This window comes from Galeopterus variegatus, unplaced genomic scaffold (assembly GCF_000696425.1).
Source record: "Galeopterus variegatus unplaced genomic scaffold, G_variegatus-3.0.2 Scaffold837, whole genome shotgun sequence".
Taxonomy (NCBI): Eukaryota; Metazoa; Chordata; class Mammalia; order Dermoptera; family Cynocephalidae; genus Galeopterus; species Galeopterus variegatus.
Window position 1 is genome coordinate 381,448 of NW_007726948.1, and position 24,839 is coordinate 406,286.

General features: G+C 39.2%; 1 protein-coding gene across 1 annotated transcript in view; it reads right to left on the reverse strand.

Moving 5' to 3' along the window:
* LOC103590554 (cytosolic beta-glucosidase) overlaps window positions 1–24,839 on the reverse strand; it is a 133,218-nt gene that overhangs the window by 107,769 nt on the left and 610 nt on the right. The window lies entirely within an intron of this gene.

The following is a 24,839-nucleotide window of genomic DNA, read 5'->3' on the forward strand; positions in this document are numbered from 1 at the left end:
CCGGTCCCCGGTCCGGTGCGGGGGCAACACTGAGGGTTGTGATCCGTTGCCGGACATGGAAAAAGACAAAAAAGACAAAAAAAAAAAAAAACATTGTCTAAAGAAGAAACAAAAACCTGAAAACAAACATCTTTAATGCAGCTAAATGCTATAAAATGGATTTTTCCTAAATTGGAGAGTTTACTAGACAGATGTTTAGAAATTTTTACTTTGGAATATAGAGTTTGGCTATGCATTACACTGCTTCTGTTAGCTCAGTTTATCCACATAGACATGACACAGCACAACTCTATAATCTGCTCAGCATTTCAAGAGTCTTCACAACCAAGAATGATCCTAGACAAATGACATTCCTCCTCAAGATTTCTCTGCTAAGAAATTAAGTTCCCCAGTCCTCCTAAGACCAGTATCTCTAGGACTTGAGAAGTAAATTACATTCCCAGGCTGAAAGACTCAAGCTCAGTCATTGTTGCTTTTATCTTGCTAGGGAACATAACAGATGGAAAGACTTGGAATTCAGTTTTGTCACTAAGTGCAACCATTTCTTCAAGCTACAGGTGACCATCTGGGAAATGAGACAATTCTACATTGTTAATTTATGAGATATAACTGCCCAAACTCCTCACAAATATTTTTAAAGCAATGATTTGATGGACCATTCATTTAATATCTGCCTTTCCCCTTTCTATTTACCCAGGACACACACACACACACACACACACACACACACACACAAATATAATTCATTCCGTTTGTAGACAGAGTAATAACCAAACTTGGTTGACAACTTTCTCTCTTAAAAAAAGTTATCATTACAATTAATCAAAGTGAAATAGATATTTATTGAATTCAGGAGTTACATAAATAACTGGAAGTCTAACAAACTCAGAGATGTATAGACCAGATGGCTGAATAAATTTACTCATTAGTTCTTTCTTTCTTTTTTTTTTTTTCTTTCTTTCCTTCCCTCTTTGGTATACTTCTACTTAACAGTACTTAATGGAACTCTAAGATGAGTTTTTGAAACTCATCTGGTTTTATTGTCATCAATAAAACCAACACCGAGGTGGATAATATTAAAGAAAACTGAATAGTTAATCTGAAAACATGGACATAACTAATATGACACACATGTAACAGATGATGAAAGGGAATGTCAACTATAGCACCAAGGTAAAAATAGTGTTTGGTTGTCAGGCCAAGCTGCAAACACTCAAAGGCATTATCCTAAACCAAGGGCCACAACGCCTGTCTCTCTCACCCACATCAAGGATATCAGTGTGTCAAGAGGCTGGAGATTAGTGAGGATTTTCAAGAGGCATTTTTCTTGAAGAGAACTGTCTGTGTGATGTGAGCCCTCAAAGAAGTGGAAAGGATGACTCCCCACTTTACAGCTTGACATAGAAGAGCACACTTGTTACAGACTGAATAGTGTTCCTCCAAAATTCATATGTTGACGTCCTAACCCCCAATACCTTAGAATATGGTATATATTTGGAGATAGGCTTTTAAAGAGGTAATTAAGTTAAAATGAGGCCATTAAGCCCTAGTCAAATATGGCCAGTGTCCTTATAAGAAGAGGAAGAGACATCAGGGATACAGACCTAGAGAAAAGGCCATGTGAGGACAGAGAGAAGGTGGAAATCTGCAAGCTATGAAGAGAGTCCTCACCAGAAACCAATTCTGTTGGCACCTTGATCTTGGACTTCTAGTCTCTAGGATTGTGAGAAAATAAATTTCTTTTGCCTGAGCCTCCCAGTCTGTGGTATCTTGCTATGACATCTCTGGCAGACTAATACAGCACTCAAATGAACCACTCAGAGGCCATGGTGTGTGTCCCCTTTGGTTAAAGGGATATGTTGAATCAGAGTCTTCATTTCTACTAAGTGAATCTAGAACCCAAGAGGAGAAGAAGAGGAAAGAAGCAAAAAAAGGAAAGGAAGAAGCAGCAAAGGAATGTTGCAGCTGATGTAGGGTACACCTGCAAGCCCAGAGGCCACTTAGAAAAGGACGTGCTTGTGTTTCCCACAGATGAGATAGCACAGGTGAGGGACAGAGCATGGTGATGCCGTAGCACCTGCCCAGCAATGCTCAAAAGGGTGAATAGATTCTGTATTAGTTTCCTAAGGCTGCTCTAACAAATGACTACACACTTGGGGGGCTTAAAACAACAGAAATTTATTCTCTTACAATTCTAGAGCCCAGAAGTCCTAAATCATGGTGTCAGGAGAATTGATTCCTTCTGGGGTCACTGAAGTGAGAATTTATTCCAGGCCTCTCTCCTAGCTTCTGTTGGCTGCCTGCAACCCTTGGCATTTCTTGTCTGGGAGACACAGTAATCCAAGCTCTGCCTCAGTCTTCATGAGTCCTTTCCCTTTGTGTGTCTCTGTATCTTCTCCTTTTCTGTCCCTTATAAGGGCACTCATCATTATATTTAGGACCCAGTCTAAATGCAGGATGACTTTATCTCAAGACTCTTAATTATATCTGCAGAAAAACCTATTTCCAAATAAGGTCACATTCACAGGTACCTGGGGTTAGGACTTGGACATATCCTTAGGGGCCACTGTTCAACCCACTATGGACTTCAACAGAGGGAAGCTGAGATAAATGGCTGGATTCTTATACACCATGGGAAATGATGACTAAAGGACACAGCATCACCTGCATCTAAGATACTAGCTCCCCAGCAATGGGCCACAAGAATGTCCATAAGAGAAAGAATCAGCTCTCAATATCTGCCACAATCAGAGAGTGTGCAGCACCTTATGAACTTTCCTTTTTGTTACCTTGCCTTCAGCCAGGTCAGAAATGCAGAAACTGTAGCAAACAAGTGAAAACAAGAGCAGCAGGGAAAGAAAGATGACTTCACCCCCTCCTCCAACAGAGCTAAAAAAGATCTAGCCCTAAATCCAATTTGGAGTTTTAACCATTTCATAGTTTGATTATTCTAAATACCAAAATGAGACTATTCTGCAACTTCAAGTGGCCATATGTTATCATCCAGGGTCCCAGCAGGAAACAGATGGCACTCAAACTGGGTAATTGAGAAGATTATAATAAAAAAGACTTTTTACCATGGTGTGATCAGGGTTTGGGAATGGTGCAGTACCTCGGGGGCTTGCAACAGCAGGAAGTCTTTACTGCCCATGAAGAGGGTAGGGAAAGAACTGGTTTCCAAAACCTGCAGAGACTAGTGGCTTGCCAGGGGCTGCCCAGGAGAAGAGGCCTTTAGCAGAGGGACACAGCCAACCCACCTCCATCCAGCAGGCAGGAAACCAGGAGAATAAGGACTTTGGCTTCTCTCTCCTCCCACTCTACCCTCCTATCTCTTGCTAATGCTTCCCACTGACCAGGTCCAAAGAGAAGCTAAAGGACAGCAGAACCTATGGGTGCCTTCCACACAGGTTGACCTCCCAGGGCTTAGAGCAGGGAAGGGAGGAGAGCAGATCTGGATAGGCAAACAGAAAACATCCAGTACACAATAGAACTTAAAGCAACCAGAAAAATAGAGCCCACTTGTATTTTCTTCTAAAGGGAAGAGAAGGACTATCCTCACTAAGCAAGTGCAAAGGGACATGAGAAACAAAAATATTCACTTTTATGAGTGTGCCCTGAGAGTCCGACTTGTTGACTGTACCAGTATAATATATATCAGAATGAGATTATAATTTAATTACTGATCTGATAATTCAGAGAAGCAATAAATTCTTACAGGAACAAGTAGTGATAGGAAATATTTCGGTCTTGGTTCTGGGACACGACCTCCTGGACTTCAACCCTACATGTATCTTATCGTTTGTTTTCTGATTATTATAATGTCTTTAGCTACGAAGACTTCTCAAACTCGCTTCATTTATTAAAGTCCTGTTTAATATATGCGGCTTTTGTCTTAACTGCTTTTGCCTCTGCTATTCCACTGCAACTATTCTTTTATCTTTCAATTAAGTCTCTTGCATTCAGCCATTTAAGCATCAAATCACACTATCTAGCAAAAGACACCCTTCTCCGTCTTTGCAAGAAAACCTCTACTCTTCTATCCATTAGAGCATTTCATTACCCTGTGCTGGCTTCAGCTTCTGACTGCCACTATGCTAATCTGAGCCCCATTTGGAAGGATGGAATGGTATAGTGGGAAAAAAAAATCATGATAATAATAGTAGCTATCATTTAGTGAGCCCTTATAATGGGGTACGCACTTTACTAAGCACTTTACAGGCTTTATAACTATTGATGTTACCTTACTTCCATTTAAATATGAGAAACCTGAGCTTTCCTTGAGTTCAAGGATTTGGAGAAGGTCAAAGAGCTAGCAAGGTGGAACTAAAACTGCAAGTCAGATGTGACCAAACAAAGCCTGTGCTCTTGACTACCAGTCTGTGGCCTTTCAATTAATATTTTCTATATATTAATTTATCTCTACAGCTTAGTATCTCTACGACCTTGGGGAATTCACTCAACCTGTCTGTGCCTCAGTTTCCTCATCCGTAAAATGAGAATGATAATAACTCCTGGTATTCCTATTTGGCAGAGTTGTTGAGAAAATTTATATAATTCATTATTGTAGTTAATACATTTAAAAGTGACTTGCTGGGAGGGAGTATATAATAATCGTTCTTACTGATGAATGGTTTTTGTACTTACTACTCTTGACTATACTTTCTCATAGGCGGTCTCACTAAGAACAGATCTCAGAGTAATTAGCCCTTTAAGAACCTACTCTTGTCTAGCTGGCCTCAATGAGGACTTCAATCCTGGTCTCTTTTTCTGGACTACCTGATGGCCTGGCTGCAGTGAGTCTCCAAGCCAGTGACCACCCACACCAATTGATGCTGACCACACAAATCCGTGGTTCCTCTGATGCTTTGACACTTTTATTCAGTCATCACTCTGGCCTCTCAGCACCTTGAGAAGGACATTCATCCTGTTCTAGAGCTTTAGAGCAGGAGAAAATGGCTCTTGGACAAAATGCACTGTAAAAACTGTCCCCAAGGGCATCAAGTATTTTTTCTTAGAGGACTTTTTTTTTTTGTCTCCTTAAAAATAAATAAATAAATAAAATTCTCTTATTATGTAACTATGGGACAAGGGATTGAACTCCAGTGCTTAAAATGCAAAAGGTGCCCTACATTCAAACCTCCACTGCCCAGAAGAAGCACCCTTTGCAGCACTGAAATCCTTTAACTTGTTCCTCCCTCTGCTATATGAAAGTCCTACTGATGTCCTACTACAAAGTCCTACTATGAAAATCCTACTACAAAGTCCTACTGATCTATAACTTCTTGGTAATATCATGTGAAATATAAAATACCCCATGAAACCTCAACTTCTAGTAATTTGAGTGGCCTGATTCCAAAAGCAAATCAACCTGAAAATTTTACAAGCATTAAATCAATTTTCACTATTTTCTTATCAATCACAAATCACATATTTTCATTGTTCAACACAATTAAGCACAAAAATTGACTCCCTGAATCTATTCTACAAATTGGGCAGGGTACATTGATTCTGTTTGTCACTTAAATACAAATGACTTGTCCTAAATAATTTCATTTTGATGTATGTTGTCTAGAATACCTACATAAGTTTGGCATTCATGAAAATGGACTAATATCTTTTTTGGCTAATAAAAATCACAAGCTTCAGAGGTAGCTGGATCTTTCTTTTATTATTTCAACAAATATTTATGAAGCACTACAATGCTCCAGATACTGAGATATAACTCTGGGATTTAAATCCTAGTTCCCATTTTCCAAGAGAAGTGAGAGGGATGGGGATAGGTAGGCTTAAAGAAGTTGGCACAAAGAGAGATGGTTCATATCCAGATATTAGGATCCTGAAGAATTCTGAAGCCACCAAGAGATGAAGCAAGAACTCCTGACCTGCCTAAGCAGGAATGTGGGTTTTTGTTTTTGTTTTTGTTTTTCCTATAACTGGAAACAAAAATTCTGCAACAGCCATGTACTAGTTTTCCCTGAGCCACTTTTTTGAGTCTGTGTCCTCCTCTATAAAAAGGGAATAATTATATCCACCTTGCAAGATTTTTGTAAGGATGTGTGTAAAATGTCTGGCACACTGACTGGCAAATAATAGCTGTTTTAAAAATTATTGTTGTTGTTATTTATTCCCATCATTATCATGATGGCAAGCTTTTTCTATATGTGATTTTTATGTTTGCAAATATCTCATTAGCTTGACTGTATATTTAGATCCATGCAGTATATCCAAATGCATTTAATGACAGGCTATGTCATAAGCAGCTCTGATATAGTTTTTGACTTTTAGAAAAATACTGTTTCAGAATCAATGTATCATAGAAATTAAAATTCCAACTTGAGGTATCATTGAGTCACAGTCCATTGCTTGAGAAGAACAGAACCATCCATCCCCCACAGACAGATCTGCACTGGGTATAGATTGGTCTTACAAGATCTGTTTGTGCTAAAGTTTTGTTATACTTGAAATGGTTAATTAGAAGAGGTAGGGGAATCTGAAATGTCACAGCAAGTTCTTCTTGGCCCACTGTCACGTTTCATGAATTCTTTCGCTGAACCTATTTAGATTAAGCAATGACCCAACCCAAGCAAATTTCTTCTGTGCCTCTTATCTCCTATCACATATTTATGTTCCAATACATCTGCATTGTGTGGCTCAGTGAGATCCATTAAGTCCTTGGGCAGTGTTTATGGCTAATTTTTTTATTATTATCATTTCTTTGAGTCTCAGATTTCTTACAATGAAGTGATAGAAAACTACTTTGCAGAGAGAGAGTAGAACTTTTTTTAAAAGAAAGGGGAAAATAAGTATAAGATATGCAATTTCAGTCTGGGAATTCTCAGAGCAATCCTGTGATGAGAGACAATCGTTTCTTGTAGGTTTTAGGTAAAGATATAATTTACCTTTATTTGCAGACACAAAACTCTAAGAAAACATCACTTGCCATCAATGCCTCTGGCTTTAAAAATATTTATGAGATTGAAGTAGTCACCTGGAGCAGACATTTCATTTCAATGTCATAGGTCAGGCACATTGGCTAACACCCCAGATAATATTGATGTACCTTCAAAATTTAAAATAATGTTGATACCATTTATTTATTCGTCCGTATAGAGAGCACCCATCCTGAAGTATCTGGGACACTGAACAAGGTTTACATAAATCTGACTGTTTTTTCCTCTGGGCCATTTGGCTCAGTCTGGTAGACCATAAATATTCAATAATACTTTACAATGACAAAGCATCTTTTATGCAAACATCTCTAAGCACATTATTCACCAATATTACAATCTCCTTTTTAACCTACTGGTAAAGTCACAGAAATTAATTGACTTTCTTCAAGGTCCCACCACAAATTGTTTATTTTATAGATTAGAGTCCAGGTGTCCTAATCCTAGTTATAACTAAAGGGAGAAACAAACACATTTTTTCAGGTGCTTAAGCTGATGACCTACACTAAATATTTCTAAATTGAATCTATTAGGCAAAACGTCTTCCTTAAAGATGTTAAATGTTGTGATGCATCCAGTTGAATTTTATAACTTGTGCTCCAATTTGCCCAAGGCCAGTTACCATTTTCAGAGCCCCAAGAATGACCTATTTTAATTGAATCCTGTGACAAACACTTATACTTTCACATTCTAATCAAATCAGGTTTCTAAATAGAAATTAAAGTTGGAGGAGAAAAGTAAACCTTTCATGGGAAGGTATAGTTGAAATAATAGCACAACTGTACCGGAATATTCAAGCAAAGTGAGATTTGGGACTCAAACAGTTCATTTATCCAAGCAAAAGGAAATATTTCAATTACTTATTTTATTTGTTCCCCAAAATGTTAAATAATGCAGGTTAAATATAGAAAATGAATAAAATACAAAAAAAGGGAAGTTTCTTTTAAAAATCACCCACAATTCTGTCTGTGACAGTGTGATAATACACTTTGCAGACCTCCGACCTTAGCAAGTGTATTTGGCTGAGGACCCCAGCGACTGAACCCTGAAATCCATCAAGCATTTTCACTGAGGTCACACTTCCCTGGGTTGATCCTAGCCAGTGCTGAGTGTGGCAAGCCTACTAAGGCAGGCCTGTTCCTAGGAGATGTGGTACTCCTCTGACAGTTGACTTTGGATCAAGAATTTGCCAATGACCTTGCTGAACTTCCCTTGAACTATATGGCAGTATAAACTGAAAGAAAGTAAGCCAAGATGCTGGGTACCATTCAAGCTTTATTAAAGGAAAAGAATTTGCTGGGCTACGCTCAAAGTGACAGGCAGCCCAGAGCTGCCCTCAAAATGGGGGATAGCACCAGTGTGGGGGTGGTAGAGCTTATATAGGGTGCCAAGGGCTGGCTGATACCATCAAGGTGGGGCATTATGCTAATGTAGAAACTATATGACCAGGGTGGAGAATTGTGCCCTTGCAGAAGCAAAAGGGTTTCTGTTTAAGTCAGGAAGCTTCTCCTAAAAGGAAGAGGGGAGGGGTTTGGTGCTGGAGTGCTAGACAGGGTCAGGGGCTATTGGTGGCTATTTTGTGCTTATTGTGTGCACAGTGGCACTGGTCACATCCCAGATCCATCATAAACCATTCACCAAACTTCCTTTCTTCCTTCTCTCATGAGACATGCATGCATGCAAGGCTCTCCAGGCTCTCTTTCCATACTCATTCATGGGCATTTCCTCTAATAAACTTCTACCTTATTCAATATCATCTTGTCATGTGCTTCTTAGAGGACCCAGACTAACATATCACCTGATGGCAATGATGATGATAATGGCAAAGATGACAATGTTTATGTTGATGGTGGTGCTGCTGCTGATGGTGATGATGATGGTGATGTTGATAAAAATTATGGTGATACTGACTAACATTTCTTGAGTTCTTTTAAATAATGCCAAGCCCTGGGCTAAGAGATTGTCTAAATTTTTTCATGTCGTACTCCCAATAAACTCTAAAACGTAGATGTTACTCACCTGAGGGAAGTAAGTCTTAAAAAGGTTAAGTAACAAAAATCAGATCCCATGGCTTGCGAGTATAATAATTCAAATTGAATGTTTGTTTTTCCCATGCCAGTAGAGTACACAGCACTGGTGTCAGTAACCACTACTTTATATTACCTCTCTGTATTAATATTTTGCATTATAATCTTTCAGTTATTTTTCTGGATAGTTACTATATGGTTATAGTTAACTCAAAATAATAGAAGTAATAAGTTAAGCCATTTTTTGTAAGAAATTGAACTTTTACTTTAACTTTGTGATTCCTCTAAAATTTGCAGTTATCCACTTCACTTTGGTTGTGTAGACCTGATCCTATCATTCAAATATGATTAGTTAACTTATTCTAATCAAGTGTTTTCCAGATTTGTATCTCATATGTCAAGAGCCACTACATCAGCTCTGTGTAGTTTACATGAATTTTTCCAGGCCATTAAAACAAACAAAGGTCAAGCAAATGGGCCAAGGCCAAGTAACTTAGACAATTGGGATCATTAAAATGTGTAGAATAACAATACCCAGTCTCCGATCTTAGAATATACTAACACTATTAAATAGACCACTTAACAACAAACCAATGGGCTTTTTCTAAATGAAACAATTGGCACAATGAAATGCACTTAAAAAGATTTACATCCCATAAGGATCTTTCTAAGAAAGAACGTTGGCTTGGAACTTGTAGCAGCTTACTAATTCAAGAACAGAACTGTCTGATGATAGCAATGCCATTTAGAATAATTTGAGGTTCCTTTGACTCAGAAACTAATTGATTTTCCTCAAGGTCCCCCAGGAATCATTGAGTCAGTCTTCAGTCTTGGCAGATTTCTGCCAGTGTCTCAAAGTGACTCTCTGAATGTAGAGTTTCTTGGACTTCTCACTGAAGCACTGATTGTGGTAGCTACAAATGGGTTCTACTGTATACCAACTGGCAGCATAAAGGAGTGTCCAGTAGCAACCCTCAGAAAAGGCTTCTTAAATAAATATACATTGTAATAAGAGGAGTATGCTTGCTTTGCAAAGATGACTTTAGGACGTGTTAACAGTACACCACCTCCCAAATGAGGTGCCTTCCCAAAGAAGGCAAAGGAAAAGAAAGCCACTGCCATTGCTTCAGTCTGAATCATCAGTGTGTCTGACCATTAAACTTCTACTGTTACTAGATGGAGTCTGAGTCATAGTTGTGACACAACATATGTGACAACTGCCTCAATTTTGTGGACATTGGAAAGATCCACTTTCTACGATCCAGTACAGACCTTTAGCTCTGACTTTTAAATGGGCAAGAAACTGAATCTCCAAATGTTTTCTTAGCTTCTTAAAATCTACCACCTCTGCAACTCTTTTCCTGCATATCACAACTCAGAATGTTAACTCCGTCCCTTGAAACTACATACTGTCTGCACCACTCATTTTGGCTATGAGTTTCACAGTGCCTTTCATTGCTTTATTGTCGCTTGTGGAGCTTATCACATCAACATGTTCTCTTCCCGTCACTAATGAGTTGTGCGACATTGATCATGTCAATCAATCTCTCCAGCTCCTATAAAATAAGGGAAGTGTATGGATGTTTTAAAAACCACGTTCCCTGGAGAGGAGTCAAGAGCTGCCATGTGGGGAAGGAGCGATGAAGAAGGGAATGCTGAGTGGGTAGCACACGTCCTCCCACAACTTTTCTTCAACCAGAGACGCTCCATCTGTATCTTTCAGTTATTAGAGTTCTGAGTTAGGTTTTCTTGAAAACTTGGTTCTGCTGCATTAAAACACATTTAAAGGCCACTGCACCAGAAGGTTTTAAAAGTTCTTTCTAGTCATTTTAAGGTTCTGTAAGAGTGTCAGAAGTGTGTGGGCCTCTTCTGAGTCTTTTGAGCTCTCCTGCAGAACTTGACCCAAACTTGCAATCTTTGCTCCTCCTCTTCCTTCCCTCTATAACCTATTTCAAGTGTTCTCTTTCGTTACGGCTTCAACCATCCGCTATACATTGGTGGCTCACAGCAAATCCAACCTGAAATGGAGATATGAATTTGCAGTTGCCTCCCAGACAGTTCCTGTAAATACCCTATGGGAATCTCAAACCCACATTGAACCTGTTATATTTCTACCACATTCTACCCCACAACCTCTAACCCTGCTCCTTCTCTAGTGTGTTTTACTTCCATTCACAGCATCAACAGCCAGCCAGTTACCTAAACTATAATCACGAGAATCGCCTTCGTCTCCTTCCTGTTTCCTTCATGTCCTACATTTTATACATGAACATATCCTTTAGGTTCTCCCTCAATGATGTCTCTTTACTCTTTTTTTCTCCACTCTGTCCCTTCCACCCAAACGCAGGTTTTCATCATCGTCTGCCTCATCTACTGCAATAGCCTGACAACGGTTCCCAAGCGTCCACATCTCCTTCCTTCAGTTCATTCTCTTCACTGCAGTCAAAACTCTTCCTAATATTGTATTATTCCTTTTGCTTAAGAATAGTTTGTGGCTACCAAATACCTAATGCACATGGTCTTAACACCAACCCCTTAGCCTGGTAGTTTATGTGCATCATAACATAGGCCTATTCTACCTTTCTAGCTTCAAGTCTTGCCATTCACCCTGTTGTCAGAAAATATAGCCTATGCCAGGCTAATTCCCCTAATGAATGTGAAAGTATTAGAATTATCAACCATTTAACTATTGAACTGGACATAACTACGCCATTACCCAAATACAACATTAAGTATTCATACTTTTGTGCCCTGGCTCAAAATGTTTCCTCTACTAATGTTCCATTTCTGTGTCACTCCCCAAAAATAAAACAACACAGAAAACATTTCTCCTTAAAACCTAGCTTAGATACCCCATACAATCTTCCACACATGCTTTACTCTTGTCTCACTACCTCTCCCACCTTTGCTTCAGCAGCATCTTGTTTGTGCTACTGTTAGCATAGTCACAGCTCATCATAGTCACACACATGCCTCTCTCCCCCACTGGAATGTTGGATTCAAGTGATCATTTCATTTACCTTTATACCCCCAGGCTCTAGTACCCACAATAGTAAATGTCTAATTGGGATGAACTAATACCTACATTGCAGTAATTCAAATAAATATCCATTAAATTTAGTTCAATTATTCCCTTCATACCAGGGAAACCACGTCTCCAAGTACAATATGGGAACATACCTTTTCTGGATCTTCTTGCATGATTTCTCTCCAACCAAAAGAAGAGTCATTACCTGACAGCAAACCAACCATATCATACTATTGGTATGGTTGTATGTTGTCTTTATTTGAGCCATGAAGAGAGTACTAAAATAATCCTAGAAAGATATTCTGCTGTATAACATCTATGCTGAGAACCCCTCAGTTCTCCATCAAACAAGTCGGGTGACAAGAATTTATGTGTGCCAGAACTAGGGGGAACCAAAGGATACACTATAGTCCCCATCACCTCCATCACCAAATTCTGCTCTTCACACAAACACAGTAGGCAAAGAGCAAAGCCCCTTTGTAACATTTCACCGTGAGAAAGAGCCTTAATCTCCCACACTCTCTTACAGAGTGGCTGACGTGCATCCCTAACCTGTGCCTGCAATCTAGTCCTGGGTAATAATTTATAAGCTATATGAAGTAATGAACCATCAAAAGAAAATGTTGCTTTTTCAGAGATCCCCCAGTATGCATTTGTATGAACGACTTCAATGACTCCAAAGAAGATTATTGTCTTTAGAGCAAGTAATACACTTTGTTCCCCAAGTCTCAAAGCCTATATTTAAATGATTATTCATAGGCGTTCTGGGAGATTTTAAGCCTTCGCTTGGCAATTCCCAATGTAAAAATAGGTAATGTTTCAAAAAACTTGTTTATGAGTCACCTGCCCAGAAACTCAACATTGCCTCTTACGTTTTGTTCCAAATTCCCAGGCCAACCCCCAAAATCTATTTATCTCATTACACACCTGAAGGGTATTCAGTGGCATCTACTTTTGTTTACAACATTGTTCTGTTAGGAAAATGTCCTCTAAAGTCCCAGTCAAGCGGCATACAAATACATTTACACCTGCATTCAGAGGTGCATGGGGAAAGACAAGAGGGTGAAAATGAGAAATGAATGAGATCGGATATTCCCAGGAACCAGAATCCTGTTAGTCCTATGCATACATTCAAAAAAGTCCTTCTCCAAATGATAGTTGCTCATTAGGGGCAAAGAATTTTAGCCTCTACTATCAAGGGAAAGATTTTCAGAATTTAAAGTGGCTCCCACCCATTTTTTGTTAGCTACTTGAAACATAAATGTGGTTATAAGAAGATTTGACATTAAATCTAAAACTGTCCAACCTCTTGTCTATATTTTCAATTTCTCCCCTAACTCCTTTAAGTGCATATTGTAATTAGTATACAGTTTAAATAGGCTTTAAATGGGTTAGGTGCATTAGATGAAATATTTTCTTATTTTGAAGCAAATTAAAACCAAATAAATTTACAATTTCAAAATATAAAATAAACCCTGTCAAACTAAAAAAAAATAAGCTAGTTTTTTGTCTATTATTAAAATATAAGGGATTTTTAAAATCTCATTTATGTTGTCAATTGGTTCTGCTTAACATTCTTCAGCCCAGTCCACTCTCAATTATCCATGCTAAAGAAGGGGGCTCAGTGGCCTGGATAATCTAAAACAGCAGACAATTTTAAAAGCCCTTTTAGTTGGCCTGGGCATACTTTACAATCAGATTCTGATTATCCACACTAATGAAAGGAAGAGCAGGCACCTTGAGAAAGATCTAAAGGCAATATAGATATGCTCAGCTGGTTTAGGACACCTCAAGGAAGAGGGCCACGTTGTGTAGTAGAAGAAAAACAATAGGGCCCCAGCTGCTGCCAACGGCAACCACACTTGCTATCCAAACTACAAACAAGCAGCTACAATATTCATATCAACAGCTCTCATGATATTAGTCAACTCACATGGAGTTATGTTCAAAAGCCCCTAGATAAAAGTCATATTATTCATTTTGTTCCAAATAGTTAATATAAGAACAGATTGTTCATATGTATTAAAAACCTCTTTTGAGTGTTCCCTTTGCCACACCAGACACCCAGGCCTTTACTACCAATACCAAGCTCACAGTCACACACTTGGAAGAGTAGCAAAAAGGAAAAAAAGGAAAGAGGCAGTATGTTGAAGTAGAAAAAGCTCCAGCCCTGAAGTTAGGAAGCCTGGATCTTTGTTCTCTATTGGTCTCTGCTCATGCCAATAGGAAGACGTGTATTCAAGCAAAGGAAACAGAGTGTGCCAAGATACAGAGGCGCGAAAGTCACAGCACATTTAAAGAATTGCATGTGCTTCATTTTGGTCAAAGAGTAAGATACACATGGAAAAGAAGCAATATCTGGGGATATAGTAAGAGATAAAATTACAAAGAGTCTTTTTCTGCCATTCAAGAAGTTCAGAAATTATCCTGTAGAGGGTAAGAAGAGATTAAAATTTTTTTAATAATTATTAAAATTTACTGAACTTTTAACAGTCTGCCCAGAACTGCTCTAAGTATTTGATATTCATAAACATATTTCATATTTACACAACCCCAATTTAGGCACTATTACTCCTCCCATTTTACAAATAAGGAAACTGAGGCCTGCAAAGCTTACATACATCAAAATCATTCAATTGATAAGTGGTGGAGTCAGGGTTCAAACATACTCTATTTTGTTTCAGAGCTCATGCTCTCTCTCAAGAAATGTAATAATGTGGTCGTGATTGTAAAAGACCACATGCTAGAAGCAATATGCAGGACAGATTGCAGGAGAATGAAGAGGAGAGAAACAGACTTTAAGAAGACAAGAGATGGTATGTTCCAAAACTAAAGAAAAAGTAGTAGTAATGAAAAAGAGGGGTATAATCAAGAGAGTTAGAGAAAATAGAATAAAAAACAACCGGTTAAATTAAAAAAAGAGTAAGAGGAAGGGTCTAGCATGAACCCCATATTCCTGTCTTGAGCACTTGCGTGATGGTCTGATAATTTTTAAAGAATCACTTAACCTGGTGCACCAGTGAACTTAGCTGGAAAGCAACCCCTACCAGATGGGCAGGCCCAGGAAGAAATAGCACAACTATTCCTGTTTTTTTTTTCCAGTATGATGCTGGCATATATTCATTCAAACAAACAAATGTTTTATCTTAACTGATTAATTTAGAGGTAATAAAAAAATTATGTACAAATACATGGGCCAATATATAGAACCCATACTCTAAACATCTTATTGAGAAATGGCTATTTTTTCTTGTTTCTCAAGGTAGAATATATTGACTCACAATTAGCTCTCTGGGTAACATCCATGTTGTTAGGAAAATAGAATAGTTTAATGAGGCCCCCTAGTCTCAGGTCTGGTTGGGTGTGGTGCAGCACCTTCTTTGTAAACAAATTGTGTGAGTGGGTGGAGTTAGTGCACATGCACACCAATGTATCTTTTTAGTTTTGTTGCTAGTGTGTTTGTTCTTCAGATAGTTGTGTGGAGCAGCTGTCCTGAACTGCTGACAGTAAAACCATGTGGATGATGGCTTAAAGATGGGCCTTGCCTATAAAATGGGAAGATGTAGTGAATGCTTATAGTGCTTGTCCAGTATGTGCTCAAGACAGTCCACACCCCGGCAGAGAGCTCATGTCTAAAAGTAGAGCATGTTTACTTTGCTGGCAGCTGTTCAGTTTTTCTTTGGACTTTGCTGGTAGCAGTTGAGTTTTGAGTTACTCTTTGGACTGCCTAGCTCCTAGACATGTGTGTGCAGAAATAAAGACTACTCTTTCTTCAACCAAGGCTCCTAGGACAACTTTTTTCCATTTACCTAGCTCATAGACCTGCGTGTGAAGGGTTTGTGAACCAGTCTGGACAACAGGCTTGAGGGGTCTGTGAGCTCCAGACCCAGCCCTAGCTCAACACAGTGTGTCTGTAGAAAGATAGATAAGAGAGAGAGGGCACAGGAATAGGAGAAAAGATGCATAGATGTGTTATTGCTTATCAAAATATTTGTAAGTGTCTTAAAAAAGCAAGAACAATCCATGGAACATTCTTATCAGGGTGAAAAAAGTGTTCATGTGCATGTAAGTCTGTGAATGTATAGAAAAAGACTGAAACTACCTACTCAAAATTTTAAAATACCTCTCTAGCTGATTTGTCATTTTGTTTTTTGCTTGTTTGTATCTTTTAAATGTTCTACAATTATCTTTATTACTTTCATAATACAAAAAAAAATGTTCAAAATATATGTGATAAGCATCCACTCTATTCAGAACCTTGCCAATTGTAACAGTTAATTCCTTAAGGATTAAGCAATACCTAGTAACCTGGTAAAACATTACTTTGGGGTGAGTCTGTAAGAGTGTTTCCAGAAGAGATTAGTGTGTGAGCATGAGTAGACTAGGTGTTGAAGACCCGCTGTTGGGAAAATGGAACAATCTGGTCAGGCCCCCCTTGCCTTAGGGCTGGATAGGGGCGGTTCCATAAACATTGTGTGTGTGTGTGTGGGTGGAGTAAGTGCGCCTACACAGTGGCACCGTTTTGGCTGGTGTTTTACTGCCTTGGGCGCCCACCCCGCGTGGCCATTTTTTTTCCAGACCTGCAGCTTCCACGGGCCATATGGCCAGTTACCTAGCTTATAGACCTGCGTCAAGGGTACTGGTGACCCAGCCTGGCATGTGAAGGGTTTGTGACCCAGTCTGTGAATCGGCTTGAGGGGTCTGGGAGCTCTGGACTCAGCCCTAGCTCAACCATCGGCCCAGTCGGTGCAGGATTACCAGCAGGTAAAAGAGCCCGACAACTGGCATGGTCACCTAGCTTTAAAACTGGCATCACGAATAGGACTAAGAGCTAGACAATTGGCACGGTACGCCTCGCAGTAGCCCTTGTCATAACCTGACACCCACTCTCAATATGGGCAGGCACCATCCAATCTGCCAGAGACCTGAAGAGAGCACAAACAGAGGAAAGGCGAATGTGTCCATCTATCTCCTGGAGCTGGGATACACTCCTGTCCTCGGACATTGGAACTCTAGAGAGCCTTTTGACTCTCTCTGATTCAGGGTTTCAGTCTTGGACTGAGAATTACACCATTGTCTTCCCTGGTTCTGAGGCTTTAGGACTTGGATTGAGCCACGCTACTGGTAACCCAGGGTCTCCAGCTTGTAGATGGCCTGTTGTGGGACTCCTCAGGCTCCAAAATCAAGTGGTTCAATTTCCCTAATAAATCTCCTCTCATTGTATCTGTATATATATCCTGCTGGTTCTGTCTCTCTGGAGAACCCTAATACACTGATGCAAAACAATGCACAAGCAAGGAGACAGACCCTTATCAATAAATAACCCACATATACCAATAGCGATGGCTTCAGCTACCTTTCAGCACTGCCTGTGAAGCCAGCTGAGGTACTGGAAAACCTGGTACATGAAGAATCATGTGTTCAGAAATAGAAGGAATTTATTTAATTAACATAAATAAAGACTTTCAGTTCAAGATGGAGAACAGACTATACATATGAAATCCCTGTGCCTCTCACAATCCCATTGAAATGACAGTAAATAAAAGAAGGAATCTACAACCTAACTGAAAACCAAAAAAGATCCCAATAGAATACCACATTTACTAAAGTATTTTTGGAAAACAGAAAGAAAATAGAATTGGTTTGTTGAAAAACTAAGGCAAATAATTACAACATAAACTCACACACTGAAGATTGCTGGGAAGGATTAAGAGGTGTTCCCCTAGAGAATCTCTGAGTCAACCCATGCAGAGAGCAGACCAGGCCTCAGAGTAATCCTCATGGTAACTAATTAAAGGGTTATCTACCTTATTGCTGGGCTAACTGGTTCCTCCCCATAGACAGGGCAGTTGGTGCTGCCTTTATTTCACCTTGAAGTCCCAAGAAATGATTCATAAAATAAGAGATGTGACTGGGGTGGGTGGGGTCATCCACCATGGGTTTTGAGAAAGCCGAGAAAAGTAAAACAAACTTTTGATCTAAACACACACTTGAAAGGGAGGGAGACAGGAAACACAAAAATAAAAAACAAACACAGCAGTCCTTAAGGTCCCTGTTATCTGGCAGTTATCAAGGTCTAAATCTTGGCTGTGTCCCCTTGCACACATAGTCCTTTATGAGGAGACAGTTATTGACTGATCCCACAGACTTACACAGAATTCTGTTTTTTATGGGGGGTTCCCTGTTTCAGTTCATAGAAGCCTCGAACTGAAAAGGAAGCCTAAATCAGTTACTGACATTAATCAACATATTCTCTCAATATATATACATAAACCAGCACCCAAGGATCATCAGGCATTTGACAAAAAGAAGTCGTATGAAAGATAAGAGCTAAAATAAACAAATAGCCCAAAGATCTCAAAGATGATACAAAAAAGAGAGAGAGAACCTAGTTTATTAAATTTCTATTATACATTGACAATTTATAGTTGTGTATATTTGTGTGATACAAAGTGGTGTTTCGATTGATGAATACAACTTGGAATAATTAAATCAAGGTAATTAAGGGCCAGCCCCATGGCTCACTCAGGAGAGTGCGGCACTGAAGCGCCGAGGCCGCGGGTTAGGATCCTATATAGGGATGGCTGGTGCGCTCACTGGCTGAGCATGGTGCAGACGACACCGTGCCAAGGGTTGCGATTTTCCTTACTGGTCAAAAAAAAAAAAAAAAAAAAAGGAAATTAATATATCTATCCCCTCAAATATTTGACTTTTTTGTGGTAAGAAAAAATTTTAAAAAATAAAAATAAAATTTTGAAATTTATTCTCTTAGCCATTTTGAAATGTACAATACTCTATCATTAACTATATTCACCATGCTATTAATAGATCTCAAAAAAAATGGTCCTGTGTAACTGAGCTTTTGTACCCTTTCACTGTCATCTCCCCTTTTCCCCACCTCCAGCCCTCAGCCTCTGTAACCACCATTCTACTCTCTGCTTCTGTGAGTTTGATTGTTTTAGATTCCACATATGAGAACATGCAGTATTTATATTTCTGTGCCTGGCTTACTTCACATAGCATAATGTTCTCCAATTTCATCCATGTTATCACATATGACAGAATTTTCTTCTTTTTTAAGGCTGAACAGTATTCTATTATGTATGTATACCACAGTTTCTTTATCCATTCATCTGTTGATGGACACTCAGGTTGATTCCATAACTTGGCTACTGTGAATAGCGCTGCAGTGAACTTAGGAGTGCAGACATCTCTTCAACACACTGGTTTCATATCTTTTGGGTAAATATCCAGAAGTGGAGTTGCTGGATCAAGTACTTAATTTTTAAAATTAGCATTCTTAAAGAGATTTGAGGGGTGACAACACAGAAAATAAAAACATGGCTTTCTGAAAAAGAATCAATTAAAGAATTCATTTCTAAGAATTATAAATGATTGCCACAACTAAATATTTAATAGAGGGGTTGAAAATTAGAATAAATGAAGTGAAAGTCCAAACACAGCTGAAGTATAGTAATTTGGAAGAAAAAATTGAGATAGTTAACCCAGATCCAAAAAGCACAAATTGTACGAAAAAGGTCTGTAATATTCATCCAATAAAACTTCCAAAAAAAAAAAAGAGAGAGATCAGCATTAGGAATTTTGCAGGTGAGATATCTGAGGCTTAGAAAAGTTAAGTAATTCAACTCTCCAGTAGCTCACAGATAGAGTCTGATATATTACAGATTTGTCCCACTCCTAAGCCCAAGGCTGAAATTCAATCAATACATATAAATGTGACCCCAATGGTTGTTTATAGCTGGCATCCACTCTGATTGGTCAATGCAAGTACCAGACTGGTCCATATCAGTTGTTTCTTGGTGATATCCACTCTTGATGGTCAATAAACATGCTAGTCTCACACGCACTGGTTATTTTTGGCTGGAGTCCACTGATTGGTCAATGAAAGAGCTGGTCTAGTCTATACCTGCTGTTTACAGCTGGCATATGACTGGTGAGTCTGGGTAGTGTATCAGTTGATGAATATTTGAATGTCGTCTCTGCCTAAGCTTATACTCTTCTAATGATACCCACATCATTAATTTCATGATACAATAAAAAAAATAAGCAATTATCAAGATTTTTGTGAATCTCAAATTCGAAACTGGGAGAAGGAAATAAGGGTAGTTTCTGACATGTCAGCTTTTAAGCTATGATAAGTTTCATGGGCAAATACTCACTTCTGTTCTTCCTTTTTTTTACACACCAAGAAATAAACTACCACACTTTAAGTCTGTCCCCACTCCTTCTTCCAGACAAGGATCAGATCTATCTTGCTAGCTCTGTTTTAGAAGAGTACCAAGAGCAGCCAGGAGAGCAAGTCCCAAACTAAAATGTTTAATCCACAGGGTTCAGCAGAAACCCAGACCAAGACACACAGCTGAAATTGGTTGAGTGGAGAAAGCAAACAGGAAGTGGTTTAGAGAAATATGGGACTTGTGCTGATATCTACAGCAGGTGGATAAAGCGTGCCTCTAGCTCAGGTTTGTGTGCACCGGCTGAGTTTTAAAAAAAGGACCAAAGAAGAAACAGCCTATACAGAATCACCATAAACTCAACGTAAAACCAACTAATACAGCTACCCTGTTCATTCTTCTGCTTTTTTAATGCCAAAACAACCCCAAGTGTCATAACTATAGGATTCCACCTTGTCACACTAAGGCAAACAGAGATAGCCAAAATCTGGGGCAACCCCCAATTTCTGCCAGCATAAAACCAATGTCAAAGTTAAGTCAAAATCAAACATTAAATTAGTATCCACTGCAGCAGTAAGGGTTTCATAATGGCTTTCATAAAACTGAGGGCTTTGCCTGTTTAGGAACCACAAGCTCAGATCCCAGCAGGAAACATCCACAGAGTAGTTTAGACTTTGCTGAGGATTTGTGGGATTTTGCAGAGCGTGTTCACCCCTTAAGAGCCTTCCCCGAAATCATTGAGAGTTATAAGCTCATAATAGCTGTAGAATTGGGTCCTAAATGTCATTTTCATAGCTCCTCCATGGCCTACCAAGAAAGTAAACACAACGCCACTATTTGTCTCACATTCCCTCCAGCCAAAAGCAGGGGACGGACTCAACTTCACAAACGGTTAAAAATTCAGCGGAATTTTTCTGTACTTAAAAACACTACGTGAGACTCACTTCTGTATGTACGATGATTAACGCATTTTCTTCTTTGCCTCTTAGTCTAACAAATACATTTATAGGTTTTACAATGTTCTTTACAACTCACCTAAAACATATAATTTTCCTCCTTCTTATAACACTTATTTATTATTTATTTATTAGATATATATTGTGCTTTCCTCCAAAAGGCTCAAGGCACCACACAGCCAGATCTTATGGAATAAACATTAAACTCTTCCTTAAATTCATAAACAGTGAAGTAGCCAGAGGGGAGGCAGAAGAGATAGGAAGGGCCATGGGTCTGGTGAAATATGAAACCAAGTAGTCAAAAATCAGGCGGCCTCGTGATCAGGAGGCCCAGTCCCTGCTCCTCTCAGTAGGCCCCACTGCAAAGACCTTTTATTCTAAGTAACAGCCAAAATATCTTTATTTTTTGTGCAGGAGTTGGGAGGGTGGGGGATGGTAAGCTAGGTATCCCTCAGGGCTCTCCAGAGAGTATCTGAAAACAAATGTACCAACCCAGACAAAGGTGTTTTGAGAATTAGTGGAAAGAGATACACGGTAATGTCGTATAACAAAGCACCAAAACATTTGTTTCTTTGCAAATAAAATTCATACTCAGTCTCCAGTTCTGCTGGGTGTCTGTTAGTTCCAAATGTTCTATAGACTTTCAGAGGCTAGGGCAGTACAAAAGTTTAAAGATTATCAAAATCAGGAAGTGACAGAGCTTTTAAGTCCCAGGCTGTACCAATTGAGGCAGCTGCATGCTGACTTCCTGCACTGCAATCCAGGCAATGGTGGAAGGGATGGTTAAACAGTAACTCTCCAAGCAGCTACTAGCAAAACTGGTCAAGAAGGAGCAAGGAGGAGGTATATTCCAATTTGAATCAAAACGAAAATTGACCATTCCCACTAAATGGAGCAGACGATGTAACTATCCTCATCAGTACAGAGTGGGAGAGGATGCAGCCAGGAGAATGAAAAATAATGACAGTATAGGAATTAGTATTAACGTTAGTACTGGTATTAGCATTAGTATTTAGTGAGCCCTATGTGCCAGGCACTCCTGTGTTCTAGTTACATATGCTAACCTCTTAAATCCCCAGAACAAATCTACAAAGTGAGCACAACCATTTTCCTAATTTTACAAACAAAGGAAATTGAAGCTTCTGTAAGTTATTTGCTCAAAGTCACTCCGCTAATATCGCTTAAGCTGGGATTCCATCACAGCACAAAAGGGTAGGGAAGAGTGTGCAGGGTGGAAAACAAACAGGAAAGTCAACCTGTGAGTTCACAGAGATAGGAGGCTGACGCTCTTGGCAGAGCAGGTTAGATCAAGTTCTCTACCCTAAAAGCTGTTGATAGAGAGTTAATAGCAGGTTAGAAGCCACAAATAAAGACCTTACAATAAGGCAGAAGCCAGCCCAGTGCAGAAAAGCATGGGACAAACTGCTTCCGGGCAGACAGAAGAGGTGTAACAACACTGAGATCATGTAAAGAGAGGAACTAAGAATGGGCGAGTTAAGGTAACCTCTAGGTCCTAAATGAGCAAAAACTGAAAGTCAGTAACTGAAACCCACTGCCTTGTCTTGTATGAGTGACTCTGTATTTATATCAAGTGTAGAGTTCTCTCAACTGTAGAGTTCTATAGTGAATCATTCTCAGTAATACTTTTGTGACCCCTCAATATGAATACCCCACATTGAACACTTACTAAGCACCTAGCACTTAACTGCATCATCTTATTTAAACCTCATAGCTATGCTATACAGTAGATACCATATAATTCCCGTCTTACAGATGAGGAGGCACCAAGAAGTTCAGTGAACTTGCCCAAAGTCACAAAGCCAGTAAAAAAGTAGAGATGAACTCCAAATCTAAGGAGTCTGGCTTCAGAGCCCCTCTTTATCAATCTCCATGCTCTGCTGCTTCTAGAACCTGATTCTACTCACTCTGTTCCAGTGCTCTGCCACCACCCCCTTCACCCCTAATCTGTCTGACCTCTTTTCTGAGAAGGGAACTAGCTAAGATTGTGTCTCTTATTTTCACTCCTAGAGGGCCAGCTTGTGCAGTTCCCTTCCCTGAACAAGTGGAGATGATTTGGAAGAAGATGAAAGAAGAGACCATATAGTAAGAAAGATGGCATGAAATCCCTGCTAACCAGGACATTCCCAGACATTCATTTAAAATGTTAGTGTATCGCAGAGCATGTATGCATAATAATGTACATAGGCCCCCATAGGAGATGTCTTCTACATGGTTTTAGATGAAATGACACTAATTCGCAGAGCTCCTCCTTGACCACCCAACCTAAAGTAGCCACTTTTACGTGACCCTTTACCACGGCATCCGATTGTCACTGCAGTATTTACCATAAGTAGTAATTATTTCATTGATTGATTTACTTGTTTTGGTTGGCACATTCGTTTTCTAGGGGTGCTGTCACAAAGTGCCACAAAATGGGGGGCTTACAGGACAGGAATTTACTTTCTCACAGTTCTAAAGGTTAGAAATCCAAATGCAAGGTGTGCACAGGGCCATGCTTCCTCTGAGACTTCAGGTAGAATCCTTTGCTGCCTCTTCCTGGCTTCTGGTGGTGGCTGTCAGTCTTTGGAGTTCCTTGGCTCATAGCTGCCCCACTCCAGTCCCGGCCTTTCTTGCCCCATGGTGTTTGCCTCATGTTTCTGTGTGTCCAAATTTCTTTCTTCTTATAAGGACACCAGTCATATTGGACTAAGGGCCTGCCCTGCTATAGAATGATCTCATCTTAACTAAGCTAATTACATCTTCAAATAGCTAGTTCTGGCCTCCAGAAGTGTAAGAGAATAAATTTCTCTTGTTTAAGCTTCACAGTCTGTGATAATTTATTACAGTTGCCCTAGGAAACTAGTACAAGAAACTTGCATAGCTTTTTTTTAAGCCAGGATTTCACAGACTTATTTGACCAAATAAATACATTTTTCCCCTTGGTAGGTATTAACAAAGCTTAATTTCTTTGAGGAAAAAAATAATATATATATTTTTTTTAATTGAAAAATGGTTGTACATATCTGTGGGGTACAGCATTGAATATCGATACCTGCATGTAAAATGTTCAAATCAGGACAATTAGCATATTCAACATCATACAATGTAATCGATTTTCATGGCCCTTTAAAATTCATTCGCTACCCTCCTTCCCACGTGTTCTGACCTTTTGAAATTTAAACATATTATTGATTGCTCTATCTTTCTTTCTTTATTTATTTATTTATTTTTTAGCTCCCACTTATGATTGAGGACATGTATTTCTCTTTCTGTGAAATTATGTTATTTCACTTAACATAATTTTCTCTAAGTTCATCCATGTTGCTGCAAATGGCAGAATTTCACACTTTTTTATGGCAGAGTAGTATTCCATTATGTAAATATACCATATTTTCCTTATCCAGTTATCTGACAATGGACATTTAGGTTGTTTCCAGCTCTTGGCTATTGAAAATAGAGCTTTTTTAAAAAGTGAATCTAATCTTCCTGTTTTACAGAGGAAGAAACTGAGACTCAGGGAGAATAATGGATTCATGTGCTCATGCATGAGAGGATGAAGGCTAGAACTGAGGCCTCAAGTCCGTCCTGGGTGCTCTCTACCATCTTATAGTCGCTCCCCTCTGCTTCCCATATGCCCGAGAAAATAGGGCGACATGTGAGATTCAGCCTTATTTTGTGCTAACGAG